This window comes from Theobroma cacao, chromosome 7 (assembly GCF_053813885.1).
Source record: "Theobroma cacao isolate CCN51 chromosome 7, ASM5381388v1, whole genome shotgun sequence".
Lineage (NCBI taxonomy): Eukaryota > Viridiplantae > Streptophyta > Magnoliopsida > Malvales > Malvaceae > Theobroma > Theobroma cacao.
The window spans coordinates 8633240-8651522 of NC_142645.1; positions in this window are offsets into that span (position 1 = coordinate 8633240).

Below are 18283 nucleotides of genomic sequence, written 5' to 3' on the forward strand. Positions count from 1 at the left end.
GTTTAATCACCTTTAAATACATGTTTTGGGCCTTTGTATCCATTTTTTCAAAACCCTTAACCATAGCCTACATTACGTGCTTGGAGAAGTCCATTTTGATCAAGTGTGGATACTTAAATTGAAGAGCTATCTTATAGAAAGATATCATACATAGAGAAAGAAATCATCACATAGAGAATGAGACCTTGACTTCTCTTATTTGCCAAAATTACCTTTTTGAATCCCTTAAGTGATTTCGAACCAAGTTTGAATTTTTCAAAGTGCATGATGGAACAATCAATCAAGAAAAAAAAAGAAGAAAAACAGAAAGAAAATGTAAGTGAAAAAGATGAAGCTCTAGAATGAAAACCCGAAAGGGCAATCTAGAGCGAAGATGGGAACTTATGAACTCACTCATGATTTTAACTAAGGTGATAACAAGAAGCATTAGAGAGAGAGACCATATCAAGGCATCTAGAGTTTGTTGGACACTTTTTAAGTGTATAAGACTCTCAAGCACCTTAAAGATTCAAGATCTATTGGAAACATCCATACTGAATTTTGAGCCTACCACTTTCAAAATAGTCTTCTGCAATATAAACTTGTAATGGCTGGTCTTGACATTTATCATCTTGCCACACATCATGAGACTTAGAGAATGTCAAATTTGATTGTGATTTGAAAGGAATCTTTTTACAAAATTTGATTCTAAATCACCATACATTTGTGAGCTTAGACAAAGAAACTTCAACTTTTCTTCTTTTCCCCATGAAATGGTGAGAAACCTTTATTGTTGACCAAGATCTCGATGTGTTAAACCATCCCATCTTTTTAAAAGACCAAATTATCATTTGGCTCATCCAAAATCATTTCAAACAGTAATCATCAATTTTTAAGAGATTTAAACATCACATGTTTTTTCCAACTTAGATATTTTATCACTTCAACAAGAAAAGTGTGGAAGTGATCCATTCCTGCTCCAACATTCAGCTACTTTGATCATGAAAATAATTGCATGGGGCAATTTTGTTATGATTTTATCAAAATCAAGATGTCTTTGAAAACAAAAGAAAAATAAGAGTCTTTACGATCTTTGTGAGGAAAATACTTCAATCATTTTTTAAAAAACAATGTGAGGAAGAGCTTTCATGATCAAAAGGCATGGAAGCATTAAAACCCAATTTGAATTGGTGATCTTTTGTCGACAAGGAAATTGGCAACTGCACAAGAACGTCGTCAAAATATGCAAAGCCAAGAATAATGATCTTCCAAGTGAGGAATGTGTGGTGCAAAACAAAGGGAAGCAATGCATCATTTGTCCATCATTCAATCATGTATACATGTCCAATCATGCACATGACCATGCATCATCAAAATTAAAAATTTTCAAACAAATGTCAAGACTAATGCATTCAAGCAATTAAGTAAAGAAAGATTTGAGTTTTAAGCCCAATTTAGCTGACATCCAAGATGTTTAAGCCTAGTTATATTGGCACTGAGATGTTTAAGCCCAATTTAGCGGGCATCCAAAATGTTTAAGCTTAGTTATATTAGCACAAAGATGTTTAAGCCCAATTTACCTGGCATCCAAGATGTTTAAGCCTAGGTATACTGGCACCAAGATATTTAAGCCCAATTTAGCTGGCATCCAAGATGTTTAAGCCCAGTTATACTAGCACCGAGATGTTTAAGCCCAATTTAGCTAGCATTCAAGATGTTTAAGCCCAGTTATTTTGGCATCGAGATGCTTAAGCCCAATCTAGCTGGCATCTAAGATGTTTAAGATCAGTTATATTGGCATTGAGATGTTTAAGCCCAATTTAGCTAGCATCCAAGATGTTTAAGCCTAGTTATATTGGCACAAAGATGTTTAAGCCAAGTTATACTGGCACCGAGATGTTTAAGCTCAATTTAGCTAGCATCCAAGATGTTTAAGCCTGGTTATATTGGCACTGAGATGTTAAGCCCAATTTAGTTGGCATCCAAGATGTTTAAACCCAATTATATTGGCACAAAAGATGATTAAGCCCAATTTAGCTGGCATCCAAAATGTTTAAACCCAGTTATATTGGCATAAAGATGTTTAAGCCCAATTTAGCTAGCATCAAAGACGTTTAAGCCCAATTATCTTGGCACAAAAGAATTTAAGTTACGTAGCCTCATTTTGAGATGAGGAACAACCTTTTCTTCTAAAACCTTAGGGTACATCTTCAAGACCTCCGGGTAATTAGTTTTAAGATTTCTTCAAAGTTACACTGCCTCATTTTGAAATGAGGAACAACCTTTTCTTCTAAAACCTCTAGGTATATTTTTAAAACCTCCAAGTTCATTCCCAAAAACTTCGGGTAATTAATTTCAAGATTTCTTCAAAGTTACAGTCTCATTTTGAGATGAGGAACAACCTTTTCTTCTAAAATCTTCAGGTATATTTTCAAAACCTCTGGGTACATTCCCAAAACCTCTGGGTAATTAGTTTTAAAATTTCTTCAAAGTTACGTGACCTCATTTTGAGATAAGGAATAACTTTTTCTTCTACAACCTCCGAGTAATTAGCTTCAAGATTCTTTTTAAGTTACATAGCCTTGTTTTGAGATAAGGAGCTTTTCTGATTATTTTAAAAGAAAACAGAAACTTAATCTGATCCAAGGAAGGTGTCTACATTTTTGCACTATTCTTGATTCTGAAGAATGTACAAAGAGGGGCAACTGTAGACAACCATTCAAAATTAACCAAAAAAATAAATAATAATATAATATAATAATAATAAAAAAAACAAAGAGGCCTCCATTGTCAAACCGCCTTCGAAGCATTCAATGCTCTCTAAGGCAACTGATTTGGGGGTCACCTCCTAGTGTTTTTCTTTGACTTGAAGGTCGCCCATCCGAAAATCATGCTGAGGAGAGCATGATTGCTTATGACAATTGGTTCTATAAAAACCCTTGTAAACACTAAAAAAAAATCAATAAAATAAAATAAATAAATATAAAATAAAATAATAATAAAAAAAGGAATGGCTGGGTGTACGCCCAACCATCCCTTCCCCCAACCACCTTGAATGATGGGGGTTCTGACTACCAACTCCTTGGTGCCAGAACCCCATTATCGGGTTGTCCAAATTTTTGGACAACTTGGCTTTTAAAGATTGACAACCTTCAAAAAGAAAAATAGGGGAGGGGGAATCAAAAAACCCTAGCAGCAGAAAAACAAATAGCAACCAAAAATCCTTAGTCTCTAACAGCCAACAATCTCTATCTACAATAGCCAAAAATAAAAAAAAAACCAGCATTCAAAAACCCTAGAAAAAATCCCCAGGCAGCCAAGAAACCACAATCGGCAATCCTAAAAAACCCCAGTAACCTGCAAAAATCCTAGTTCTCTAGCAGCCAGAAACAATCCACAAAAAATCAAAAAAATACTAAACAATACCCAAAAATACAAAAAAAAATGTGTGCAGTGAGAATGGGTTGCGCCGCCGGTTGGGGAGTAAACTATAGAGAAAGATTTGGGTCTTTGGGTTGGCCTAATCGGCGTCGAAGAGAGAGAATGGGCCAAAGATCGATCGGCTTCCAAAAGGGAAGCCGAAGGGTAGTCGGTTGGGGTGTCGCCGGCTGTAGAACTCGGATCCGGCATTGGGGAAGCCAAATTCGATTTTTGGGAAACCTGAATCATAGGTGAATCGCCGGTATTGAGGAGAAAAAAATTTAGAGAGGGAGAAGAAAGAAACTGGAATAGCGGTGAGAGAGAGAGAAAAGATTTGGCCGACGAAGGGAGGTCCGGTGTGGGGTAACGGTTGGCGGTAAGAAGAGAGAGGCAAAGAGAGTCCCGTTTTGAGGTGGTCGACAATTTGGTAGAGAGAAGGGAGAGAGTTTAGGTTTTAGAGAGAGAAACAAGAGGGAAGAAATGAAGAAAGAATGGAGGGAAGAGAGTTTAAATACCTAGGGTTAGAAGCATTAAACGACGTCGTTTTGGGCAATAGGTGGACAGTAGGCCTTGGAGCGGATCCGCGGGCTTCTAGTGACGGGTTGGCTAAAGTGGTTTGGTCATTTGGGCCAGTTTAGCCCAATCAGGTAAAAATTTTAACCTTTTTATGGAAATGTTTGTGTTTTAGGCAGACCCATTTTATATGTTTTTAGGAATATTAGGCAGAATTAATTAATTATTATAGTGTAATGTTCTAAATTTTTAGATGATATTTTAAACTAGGAAATTTATACAGATATGAGAATATGGAAATAATAAAGCGTAAAAAAAATAAAAAATTAAATAAGAAAAGAATAAAAAATAATATATATATAATATTTTAGTAAATGTTTAGTTTTACAAAGAACTTATGTTTAGGAAAATATTTATTACAAATGTATAATAAAAATATAAAAAAATAATGATAAAAAAATGGGCAAATGATAATAATATTCCATGACATTAACTATAAGTACTATGAACCGATGATGGGATGATTGGTCGGGACGCGAGAAGTCGCAATTCCGAGCTAATTTTCCCTAGGTTCGAAATCTGAATTAAGGCTCCACCAATATGATGGGAGGGCCTTGATTTTGAGGTTTCGAGATTTTTAATTTTAAATAAATAAAAAATATATATAATGAAAAAATAAAAAAAAATTAATAAAATAAATAATAAAATAAAAATAAACTTCAAAAGCATATCATATATTTCTATTGAATCATGCATATCATTGCATATAGATATTTTTGTTTGCGAGCATAAGTCCCGATGATGGGATTTTTCGGAGATCTTGCGAAGGTGAGTTTCTCTGGGAAAGATCCCTAGGTGAAAGGATGTTCTCGGGTCCCACCAGTATGATGGAAGGGCTCGGAAAACATCTTTAATAAAAGGCTTTCACTCGTATTAGGTTCATTATTCACGAAAACATTATTTTTTAAAGAAAAATGTATGATAACCCCGATGATGGGATTTATTCGTCGAATTTACAAAGGCGAGTTTCTCGGATAATTCCTTAAGTGAGAGAACACCCCAGATCCCACTAGTATGATGGGCGGATTCGAGAGAATATCCTCGATAAAAGGTTACTCGTCCGACATTTTTATCTCACGCCATACATTTCATCTTGCTTCACATTTACATTCCATTTTAGGTTGAATAGGAGAAAAAAATAAGTGAATAATAGCTAAGGAAATAAAATGAACTTAAAAAATAAAGCCTAATAGAATAATCTAAAAATGGTATTGTTCATGAAACGGGCGTTCCGGGGGTGCTAATCCTTCCTCGGGAGTGACCGTACTCCAGAACCTAGATCCCGAAAAACGTAGACCAGTTTAAAATTCTTTCGACGGGTTTAAATCTAATTAAGATTTTGTCCATTAGAATCGAGTCAATAGGTGGCCAATCACACCTAGTAAAAAATATTGATGGCGACTCCTAGTTTTTAGAGTTTCACTCGTGTCTGGCAGTCCGGTTCTCGGACCCGCACGTTACGACAACCCTAAAACTCTAGTTCAAAAGGTGGATTTTGTGGGAAAAGCCAAGAAACAACCCAGAAAACCTAATCTTTCAAAAGAAACCAGATAAAAAAAAAAAACAACCAAACTATCCCATTCTCTAAACCAACAAAACCACAAAATCAGATAAAAAAAAAAACTACCAGCCGACTACCTAGCCACAATAAAAAAATCACAACCAAAAAAAGAAACCAAAACACTCAAAGAAAACCAAAAATGAGAAATGGGCTTTTTGGGTTTTGAGAGAGAGTAGGAGAAGGCTGAAAGTTTGAGGGAGAAAAAGGAAGATCTGAAAAAGAAACGAGAATAGAGAAGAAGGAGAGGGGAAGAGAAAGGAAAAGTCACCGGCAGTGAGAGAAGACGCCGGTGAGGAAGAAAGAGGAAGAGAGTAGAAGAAAGAGGGAAAAAAAAAGAAAAAAGAAAAAGGGGAAGAAAGGACAATCGGGAAGAGAGAGAATGAAAAAAGAAAAAGAAAAGAAAGAAGTGATTGGAAGAGAAAGAGGAATAAGAAAAGTAAAAAAAAAAATAAAAAAATTAGCTTGGGAGAGCACCTAAACGGTGCCATTTCAAAGGAAGAAAATGTTTCCTTTTAGGCCTCCCACGATGCAACCTGCAGAGTAAGCTTGATGGGCTGTGCACAGATTATTTGGGTCATTATTAGAACCCAAGTAAGGTAAAAATCCAATCCTTTTCTTTATGGACTCATTATGGATTCTGTTGTTTAGATTTAGTCCAACTCATTGGGTTGAATATGTAATTAGATGATATAAAATTAAATTAGATTACTTAGTATAGTGTCCTAAAATTTTTAAATAATTTTTTTTTTAAATATGGAAGTTAGTGTAAACAAGAAACATAAAGGTGAATGTTGATAGTGAAAATAATATAAAATGTTCTAAATAGTTTGTTAGTCATAAAAAATTAGGATTTAGAAGAACATATATATATGTAAAAATAAGTAAATAAATAGTAAGAAAACCAATAATAGATTTAGTTTAGTTAAAAAAATCATAATAATAATAAGTGAATGATAAGAATAAGATAAAAAAAAAGAAAGAAATGTTTATATTTTAAATATATTTAAATACTTGTCAATATAATATATATAAAAAACTATTGCATGACACAACTATAAAATTATAAGAAAAATGAAATGATTATTTGAGAGATTCCACTTAAGAAGGGCAAAGAGTTGCCTCTTTCTGGTGGATTTCTTAGGTGCAGAGTTCGAGACAGATTTTCACCGAAGCGTCGGATAAATCCGAATTCTAAACTCCAATACCCGTTAACTCAAATAATCGTTGTCAAAATATAATAAATAATAAAATACATGATGTAAATATAATTATTATAAAAAATAATGAAATGATTATTTTGAGTGATCCGAGGATAGAATTTCACCTAAAAAGGGGCAAAGAGTTGCCTCTTTTGGGTTGATTTCTTAGATGCGAAGTCTCACAAACCAAATATCGGGCCATGACCGGTGCATGGGCCCAATAGGCATAGCCCAGTAAGCCCAAGCAAGCCTTTTTATGCAAACCCTATCATCATTCCCAACCATCATTTCTAAAACCACAGATTGAAATTCTGAACTAAAAATATTTCAGTAATATTCTATAGTGACCAAAAACTCACAATTTTATTATGTCAAAATAATGTCACCTGTTTGCCAACTCATAGTGGCATCAATAATCAAATATGCATAATCGACTTATAATATGGATCCTAGCGGATTACATTACATATACGTGTTCACAGGTAACAGACCCTGACCGTCAGCGGAGTGACCTGGATGAAGGTATAGCTATTGAGATGCCATAGTACCTACCAAGAAGGTGAGCATACGTGGACAACTCAATCTAAGTCCCAACTGCCTCCAAATATGAAAACATGAAGTTTAAAAACGTGAGTATAAAACTCAGTGAGTGAACATAAGATGGGAACAAGCAATCGATAGGAAGAATTTGGAAATCATGATGCACTTGTTTCAAAAACAATGCAATTGATTTAATTTCTTACTAAAAAACCCCTCCTTTCAAACTTTGATTAATGACCTCATAGTGTTGCAAAAATCCATGATCATTCCATGAAGTTAAATGGGTGAAAAATATGTCAAAATCAAGCAAGGTGGCAAGCATGTTAGCAAGTTTCTCGCTGCGGTGAGAAATAGTGTCAGTTTGCATATGTTTCAGTTTTTCTATTATATGTCCCACTACAGAAGTCTAATTGACCTGATTTTTTACCATTAGAAAGATAAGAGGCAGGGCTACAACTTTGATGTTTACCACTTTTCCCAGTTCAGATGGAAAGGTGGTCAAAATCTTTATCAAAATGAAAGCACTGTACCAGAACCTGAAAGTTTCTCGCTGCAGCGAGAACCAAGCCAGTGTAACCCTCCTCCAACCCGAGAGTTTCTCGCTGCAGTAAAAATGAATCTCGCTGTAGCAAGAAACAGAGCATTTTAATGAAAATTGGTCTTGTTACATCAAAAGCCATTTTCTTGTTGAAATGAAAACTAATTTGGGAGCAATTAATAATGCCAACACACAACAAAATCATAATTATTTTCACAAACTTTCTATAACATAAATATATATACATATTTGTATATACATACATCAGCATGCATATCATCCCGCCACACTCAGCTCATGTGCATCCCCCCACATCGTGCACATAGCTAGAGTCATCGTGTGCATCCCCCCACATCGTGCACAAGTAATATTATTGTGTGCATCCCCCCACATCATGCACAAGCAATATCATCATCACACTCCCATACCTCGTCATCACTGGCATGTGCATCCCCCCACATCGTGCACACACACAGTTATAATTATCACACAATATCCAATATCAATGCATAACATATATATATATATATATACCAACATAATGTAGTAGTACATGAAGCCATAACAGCCACATGTCACAACATAGAGAAAATTTATTAAGGGCTTGTTCCCATGCATAATTTAATGAAAAGTCAAGTAAAATCATTTAAATGCTTCATCCCAACACATATGTATTCCCCAAAAATATTTTGATGCAAGTTCACTCACCGGTCTTGTGGATTCTTTTGCTTGACTCTAACCTCAACTAATACTCCAAATGGACATGTGAGGCCTTGTTGGAACCTATACACACACAACATCACAACCAACCCAAATTGGCATTAATATAATCCAAAAGCTCTTTCCTAATCAAGTTCCACTAGTTATTCCTAGCTAGCTTCCAATTGCCATTAAATGGCTAGTTGTTCACACTACTCTAGTCACTTTAAGAGTGAATAAACAACCTCAATGATAAAACACTCAAAACCCTATTGTTAGCCATTATCAACAACTAAAGAAATTTACCCCTCACTTATACTCACCTTGATGGTCTTTGTAGTTGAATTCTCTTTCAAAATTCTTCAAGCTAACAAGGGAAATCACTCTCTCCCTCTACATGTCTAGCTAGTGAGAGGAAGATGAAGTAAGACTTTTTAAGGGTTTTAAGGTGAGAGAGTGAAAGAGCACCAAGGGTTCTATGAAAAAAATGCTCAAAAGCATGAAATTGAAGCTAGAGAAAGAAAGTTATGGAAGCTTTAAGGGAGGCTCCCATGGAAGAAACGTGAGAGGGGAAAGGAAGAAGAAATGGCTGGAAGCTATTGAAAATTGCTAGAGCTTTAGATATTTATATCTAAAGTTTATCCATTTCTCACATAACTTACCAAAATGCCCTTAACATGGTGACTTTGTCTTTCTCTCATCCTTTGTGCAACCTTTTACTCTTTTGACACTAGGGCAAGGTCCATAATAGTCTAGAAATACTCGAGTTCACAAAAACATAAAAATTTAGACCCGAGATGCAAAATGACCATTTTGCCCCTATCATGGAAATTATCATTATTTTGATCTTCTTCATTTATTTACCATCATAAACATCATTTATTCATTCCTTAGGCCTATTTAAAGCTTAGTAGCATAAAACAAACCCACTCGTAAGAGCTTACCAAGAGAAATTACGAAATTACCCCTGGTCCACATTATCACGTCTACTTCTAGTTATGTGTCTATGGAGATCAAGATTTCACAAGTTCACTTCTGAATTACCCTTTTTAACTCTGTAATTAACCTCAATTGGCATCCGTAAACTTTATTAGCCACCGTATCAAAATACGGGATACTACACGGAGTTCAAGACGGATTTTCACCGAAACGTCGGGATAAATTCGAACTCCATACTCCAATATTCATTAACTCAAATAATCGTTGTTTAAAATATACATTAGAAGAAAAATAAAGTTGCATAATATTGCATTTAAACCTAAATTAATATAGCTAGTTAATTAGCTTAAATAAACATCATTAAATAAAATTAATTTAACCAATAAAAAATAAATTAATGGTTTGATAAACTATATAATTCAGTAAAATACTAATCAATAATGTTAATTAAAGAATATAGATTTAAATGGAAAACTATAAGAAAACAATAAATTAGAAATTAATTAAACCAAGTTTAAGCATGTACATGTAGATATCATCGATAATTTTATTCTGTCATAGCATGCCACATTTATCTTGTTAATAGGGTGGGAATTTCGATGATGGGATTTCCTCGAAGAGCTCGTAGAGACGAGTCTTTCCCGGGATATCCCTAGGTGAGGAAAACTTTGAGACTTCACCAAAGCGTTGGGATGGTCTACGAATGATTTTCCAATAAAAGATTGCCAACCTCATCATTTAAAATTGGACAAATCATAACATCATTTTACTACTGTATCCCATGCATCCGCGAAACCAACTAAAAGATTCAATCAGATAACATAATAAAGAATTAATTAATAAGAAGGATTAAGGAAATATAGGAATAAATCAAGGTAGGCTACAATAGGATAACTTAAGATTAAATAGTACCATTCGTGGAACGGGCGTCACGAAGATGCTAACCCTTCTCCGTGCGTAACCGCACTCCCAAACCTATCTCTGAAAAACGTGACCAATTCTCGTTCTGTCAACAGACTTAAAATTAATTTAAGACTTCGTTGATTAGAATCGGGTTAATAGGTGGCTAATCACATCTAAATAAAAAAAATATTGTTGGCGACTCCAAGATATTTTATTTTCACCGAAGTCTAGCGATCGGTTCCTGGACTCGGCACGTTACGACACTTGCAAAGTACAGATAGCTAGCAGGGAAACTACTCTACATAACATTCACAAGACCTGACATATCTTATGCAGTGCACACCTAAGCTCAGTTCATGGACAAACCATCCAATGAACATTATATGGCAACCTTAAAAGTGTTGAAGTATTTGAAGGCAGCACCAGGCCAAGGGATACTTATGAAAGCAGATTCCAATTTAGAGATCTCAACATACTGTGACAATGACTAGGCTAGATGTGCAGACACCAGAAAGTTAGTTACTGGTTCTTGCATATTCATTGGATAATCATTGGTAAGCAGAAAGTCAAAGAAGCAACAAATAGGGGCACGAAGTTCAATTGAGGCAGAGTAAAGGTCTATGGCAGCTACATGCCATGAAGTCATCTTGATAAAAGGCTTACTGGCTGACTTTGGAATTAAGCATCAGAATGCTATAAGACTCTACTGTGATAACCGATCATCAATCTACATCATCAAAAATCCAGTCTTTCATGAAAGGACAAAACATATAGAGATTGATTGTCATTTTATTCGTGAAAAGATACTAAATGGTATGATTGAGCCTGTTCACATATCAACAGAAGTCTAAGTTGCTGATGTATTTACAAAAGCTATGCAGCCTGGACAATTTCAGAAGTTCTTATCGAAGATGAACATTCATAACGTTCATGGTTCATCTTGAGGGAGAGTGTTAAGCACAGGAATTGATTGAAGTTACAGTTAGCAAATAGCAAAGTAGGAGGAATAAGTGAAGCAGAGATGTCTGCATACATGGAGGAAAAGGGTACTTGTAAGTAAGAAAGGGAATAAATATTGAAACGCATCGTTTCAGTATTGTTTGAGCAAGAAAAAGAGAAAGGCACAAAGTGCACCGTTTCATTAAAAGGATGATGTGGAGAAGCTTGCCGCTTGTTACTGTTAAGTATTTTTTTAATTTGTAGTTAGTTAGTTAATACTGTAATTAGTTACATCTCTTTTGTCCTTTTCTTATTCCTTTGTAAAGGCAAAGTATAAAAGGCCTTCTTTTCTGTACAGTTTTCCTTTAAGGTGAATAGAATGAATCATTCCCCAAAACATTCTCCGTACCACTCTTCACTGTTCATCAACAAGTGTATTTCTTTCAAATTATAAAATTTTGGATCTAAGATGATATTGTTTTCCAGCCCCCACTATTTTTCTCCATGTTTATAAAATTTAACGATGCCAAATGAGCTTCAGATCATGTAAGAAGGTAAAGTGGTTGACTAAATTGAAAGTTCAGGCGAGGCTATTCAACCAAGCTGAAGGCTATTGGTCTCAGCCCATGTCATTCGTAAAAGCTTTTTAGATAATGGAAGAATTTTCAAAAGCTTGCCGGCCAGCCTTTGCAAAATTCCTAGGTCCAGACACTCGAGCAAACTTAGTCTCTAGGCGAATAATCAACAATTTTCTCTCTAATCGTTGTACAAGTTACAATTTTTTATTATTGATTATTTTCTTTTATATTCATTTTCTAGCTGGTCTCTGCTTTCATTAGCTTCCACCAAACTGTTGAAAAAATATTCCTAAGAAAATTATTCCAACACGCGGATTAATTTCAAATAATATTAAAAAGGAATATAAAAAAATAAAAATGAAAGCAAGTAACTATACAAAAATAAATAAAATAAGAAGAAATTAAATTTTGAATAACTTATAGAATGTATCACTATATATTTGTTTACATCATATGCATTTTAATTATACAAGTAAATAAAAATCTTACCAATGATAAAATTTCAAGAAAACTGTAAAAGGTCTTTTTTTAAAAAAAAATTTAAAGGAGGAGATATTTTAAAATTCCACCATTTTAAAAAATTTTCAATAGATAAATTTTCATTTGCTGCTAAACAAATTGACAAGTGTACAACAAAAGAAACAAAGAAATAATAAAAGGGGAATAAAATAACCAAGGATAAGAAAGCTAAGATGAAAATTAAAATTGTCACATAAAATCTTAAAACGAGAAAAATATAAAATAAAAGTAGGAAAATAATACCTTTACATTATGCTTAATTAAAATTATTACATTTAAGTGTTGATGATGATTCACTATATCATGCTTAGTTTTATATTTTATAATTCATCGATGTACAAAAGTCTTGAAAGGGTTTCAAATATTTATTTGAAATCCACAAAAGTATTCGATAAAGAAAGTCTTGAAAGGAATATAAGCGTTCTAAACCTAATAGATTTCCAATCGTGTGAGATACATTTGACTATGGGGAAAAAGAATGGTAATTTTCATACCTTTATATGCATGGGAAGTAACTTTCAAAAAGGGGCTGCCATTTTTCTCCTTTGACACTAATTCATCTCTTAACTTTCTATCACTTTATTCATTAATTTAATAGCCAGTTACTATGAATTCCAATTTCTTAGCAATTTAAAAAAGATGACTTCCACTGACTGGGTCCTTTCAATTAGACTTTGTTAGACTTGGACAGCTTAGGGCTTGTTTTTCTTGGCAAGACACACAAGTGTAAACACTGGGAAAATGGAAGCATTCAAATATTATTAAGTACTTCATCAGCTCATTGCCCACTCTTGTACAGAAGAAGAGAACGTTAGTCTTCGGTCTTTGTCAATGTTGGAAATTGGCAATGAAGAGGGGAAAAAAATATAAGATTCTTATAGGAATTAATTCTTTAAAACACATATAATAAAGCTTGGATAAAAATTAAAATTATTAAATAAAATCTTAAAAAGGAGAAAAAATATAAAAAAATGAAAATGATACATTTACATAATGCTTAATTAAAATTATTACATTCTACGTGGTGATGATGATTCACTATATTATGTTCTTTTATAATTCATTAATACATAAAATTTGACCACACCTTGAAACAATGCCCAAAAATTTAAAATCCACAAAAACATTTGATAGAGAAAGTTTTGAAAGGAATATAAGGATTTTTGATTTAGTAGGCTTTCAATCGTGTGGGATACTTTTGACTATGAGGGAAAAACATGTAATTTTCATACCTTTATATACACGGCAAGTAACTTCCATAAAGAGGTTCAAATACTATTAAGATTTAAAATCCACATAACTATCTGATAAAGAAAGTCTTGAAAGGAATATAAGCATTGTAGACTTAGTAGGTCTCCAATCGTGTGCAATACTTTAGACTACGAGGGATAAATGTAATTTTCGTACCTTTATATACACAGTAAGTAACTTCCATAAAAGGGGCTCAAATACTAGGAAGACTTAAAATGCACATAAATATCTAATAAAGAAAGTCTTAAAAGGAATATAAGTGTTATAGACTTAATAGGTCTCCAATCGTGTGCAATAATTTTGACTATGAGGGACAAAAATAATTTCCACACCTTTATATACAATGTAAATAATTTTCTTAAAAGGGGCTCAAATACTAGTAAGACTTAAGATCCACATAAATATTTGATAAAGAAAGTCTTGAAAGGAGTTTAAATGTTATGGACTTAGTAGGTCTCCAACCGTGTGCAATACTTTAGACTATGAGGAAAAATGTAATTTCGTACCTTTATATACACTATAAGTAACTTCCATAAAGGGGACTCAAATACTAGTAAGACTTAAAATCCACATAAATATCTAATAAAGAAAGTCTTGAAAGGAATATAAGCGTTATAGACTTAATAGGTCTCCAATCGTGTGCAATAATTTTGACTATGAGGGATAAATGTAATTTTCGTACCTTTATATAAAATGTAAGTAATTTTCATAAAAGGGGTTCAAATACTAGTAAGACTTAAGATCCACATAAATATTTGATAAAGAAAGTCTTGAAAGGAGTATAAGCGTTATAGACTTAATAGGTCTCCAACCATGGGCAATACTTTGGACTATGAGGAAAAAATGTAATTTGCGTACCTTTATGTACACAGTAAGTAACTTCCATAGAAGGGGTTCAAATAGTAGTAAGACTTAAAATCCACATAAATATCTAATAAAGAAAGTCTTCAGAGGAATATAAGCATTATAGAGTTAGTGGGTCTCCAATCGTGTGCAATAATTTTGACTATGAGGGACAAATGTAATTTTTGTATCTTTATATACAATGTAAGTAATTTTCATAAAGAGGGCTCAAATACTAGTAGGACTTAAAATACACATAAATATATAATAAAAAAAATCTTGAAAGGAATGCAAGCTTTATAGACTTAGTAGATCTCCAACTCTGTGCAATACTTTAGACTGTGAGGGAATGATAAATAACTTCCATAAAAGGGGCTCAAATACTAATCAGATTTAAAATCTACATGAATATCTGATAAAGAAAGTCTTTAAAGGAATATACGCGTTATAGATTTAGTAAGTATCCAATCGTGTGTAATAATTTTGACTATGAGAGACAAATGTATGACTTCCACTAACTGTGTCCTTTCAATTAGACTTTGTTAGACTCGGACAGCTTAGGGCTTGTTTTCCTTGGCAAGACACACAAGTGTAAACACTGGAACAAAGGAAGCATTCAAATTTTGTTAATTACTTTATCAGCTCATTGCCTACTCTTGTACCGAAGAAGAGAACATTAGTCTTCGGCTTCTTCGGTCTTTGTCAATGTTGGAAATTGGCAATGAAGAGGAAAAATATGTAAGATTCTTAAATTACTTTATCAGCCCATTGCCCACTCTTGTACCGAAGAGAAACTTTATTTTTGTTAGTCTTTGGTCTTTGTAAATGAAGAGGAAAAAAATATAAGATTCTTGTAAGTATTAATTCTTTAATTAACAATGCTCATTATAACCTAGTACTTTTACCTTTATTATTTTTCTCTTTGACAATTTCAGAAGTTACAAAAGAGTTGCTTATGGATTGGTTGAGCTAAACAAGATTACCAGTTTCAAGTGATTTATACAAATTAGAATATACTTTGAGTTAAATCTAAAAATTCAATTTAATTCTAACTTAATTATTAAATATTTATTTTTAATATGAGTTCTTAAAATGTAAAAGTTTTAATTTGTTACATGAAAAAGGCAGTCAATTGGAATATTTTTCCCTTTTTTTCCCATTTTTCATCATCAATTTGATGATATATGGGTAGAGGGGGCCCTCAAAAGGTTACTTTTAAGATCTATTCATTAATATAGAATTTGGTAAAAGAAAAAGTATTAATATAGAAATAAAAAATCAAATGGATGCAATAAGTATAAAACTTGATAAAATGTGGAACACTTATAATTTTGTTCAATTGGTTGACAAAAAAGCTTAAATTCTTGCCTACAAAGCTCACTTGCATTGATTATATTTAAAGGTGCTAGAATTAGTCTAAAGCCCATTGTACTAGTCCATTATAGATATTAAATTAATCTTTCCTAATATAAAAATGAGAATCAATTCATGTTTTAAAGGTTTCGTTTGGTTTGGTGTTTTTATTATCTGTCTTTAATTATTTATTTATTTTATTAATTTCTATAATAATTTTAAAAAAAAAAACAGAAAGCGAAAATATTAACCAAAAGAGCTTAATTAAGCTCCCAAACATGAACTAGAGGGCATGCTTCACGCTTTTCCTCTCGGATACGGCTATCTGTCCATTCTGCTTTTTGCTTTTCTTGATTTGTAGGAACTTTTTACAATCCAAAATCTATAAAAATATATTTCATTAGGTGTAATTTTCAATGAGATTATGATAAATTAATGTTTAGATTTTCTGTAATGACTTGATTTGAGGTGAAGTTTATTGAAAGATGGATGTTAGATTGAAATTAATTAGTTGATATTGTTACCTATTATTCATTTTAATAAAAATGAACTAGGAGGGACATAGTCACATAGTATTTAAGTTTCATTTTTGGACAATCTAGGAATTTGAGTCTGAATTATTTGAATAGGAAATGTACACTTACTTTTGAATCAAATGCTTAAACACTAATACAGAATTTAACTTTTAATCACCTCATCTTATACCAAAAAATTTTATAAGAAAGAAACAAACAACGATAAGTGTATTTCTTTCAAATTATAAACTTATAGATGTATGTCTTTAATTATAAAATTTTAATGATAAAATTTTCCTGCCCTTCCAGCCCCCACCAGTTTTCTTGATGTTTATTGGCATTGTGGATCCCAATTATATTATCAGTAATTATGAGACCAATAAATTATTAAGTTCCCATGACTTAATTCAACCAAGCTGGGTACTACTGTTCTCTGCCCATGTAATACGAAAAAGCTTTTTAAATAATAGAAGAATTTTCAAAAGCTTACCAGCCAGCCTTTGGAAAATTCCTAAGTCTAGACGTGATATTTGCTTGCATTATGCTTACAATTATGCAATTATATGAAAATCTTATCAATGATAGAATTTCAAGACAATTGTAAACAATAATTTTTTAAAAAAAATTTAAGGGAGGTGTTTTTTTTTAAATTCCACAAATGTGTTGAGCGAATTCAAAAAAATTCAATAAATTGACTAGCGTTCAACAAAAGAAATAAAGAGATAATAAAAAGGGAATCAAATATAACAAGGATAATAAAGCTTGGATAAAAATTAAAATTATTAAATAAAATCTTTAAAAGGAGAAAAAATATAAGAAAGTAAGAAAATAATACATTTACATTATACTTAATTAAAATGATTACATTTTACGTGCTGATGATGATTCACTTTATCTAATGTTTAATTTTATATTTTTATAATTCATTGATAAATATAAATTGACCACACCTCAAAATGGTGCCCAAAGATTTAAAATCCACAAAAATATTTGATAAGGAAAGTTTTGAAGGGAATATAAGCGTTCTAGATTTAGTAGGCTTTCAATCATGTGGGATACTTTTGACTATGAGGGGAAAAATGTAATTTTGATATTCACGATAAGTAACTTCCACAGAGAGGCTCAAATACTAGTAAGATTTAAAATCCACATAAATATCTAATAAAAAAAGTCTTGAAAGGAATATGAACCTTATAGATTTAGTAGGTCTCCAATTATGTGTAATACTTCGGACTATGAGGGACAAAAGTAATTTTCATACCTTTATATATACAGTAAGTAACTTTCATAAAGGGGGCTCAAATACTAGTTAGACTTAAAATCCACATCAATATCTAATAAAGAAAGTTTTAAAAGGAATATAAGCATTATAAACTCAGTGGGTCTCCAATCGTTTGCAATAATTTTAACTATGAGGGAAAAATGTAATTTTCATACCTTGACATACAATGCAAGTAATTTTCATAAAAGGGGCTCAAATACTAGTAAGACTTGTAAACTTAGTAAGTCTCCAACCGTGTGCAATACTTTGGACTATGAGGAAAAAATGTAATTTTCATACCTTTAAAAACACGGTAAGTAACTTCTATAAAGGGGGTTCAAATACTAGTAAGACTTAAAATTCACATAAATATCTAATGAAAAAGTCTCCAAACGAATACAAGTGTTATAGACTTAGTGAGTCTCCGATCGTGTGCAATAATTTTGACTATGAGAGACAAATGTAATTTGTCCCAGTACGCACCGTTTGGTGCCTGTATGTCCACTCCAGATGGTGCCGTTTGGGTTTATTTTTATGAAAATAAATTTATTACAATCGAGTTTTTAATCAAAAGTCAAGTCGTCGACCGAATTGAAAGTTCATAGGAGCCTATTCAACCAAGCTAAAGACCCTTTGGTCTCTGCCCATTTCACACACAAAAGCCTTTTAAATA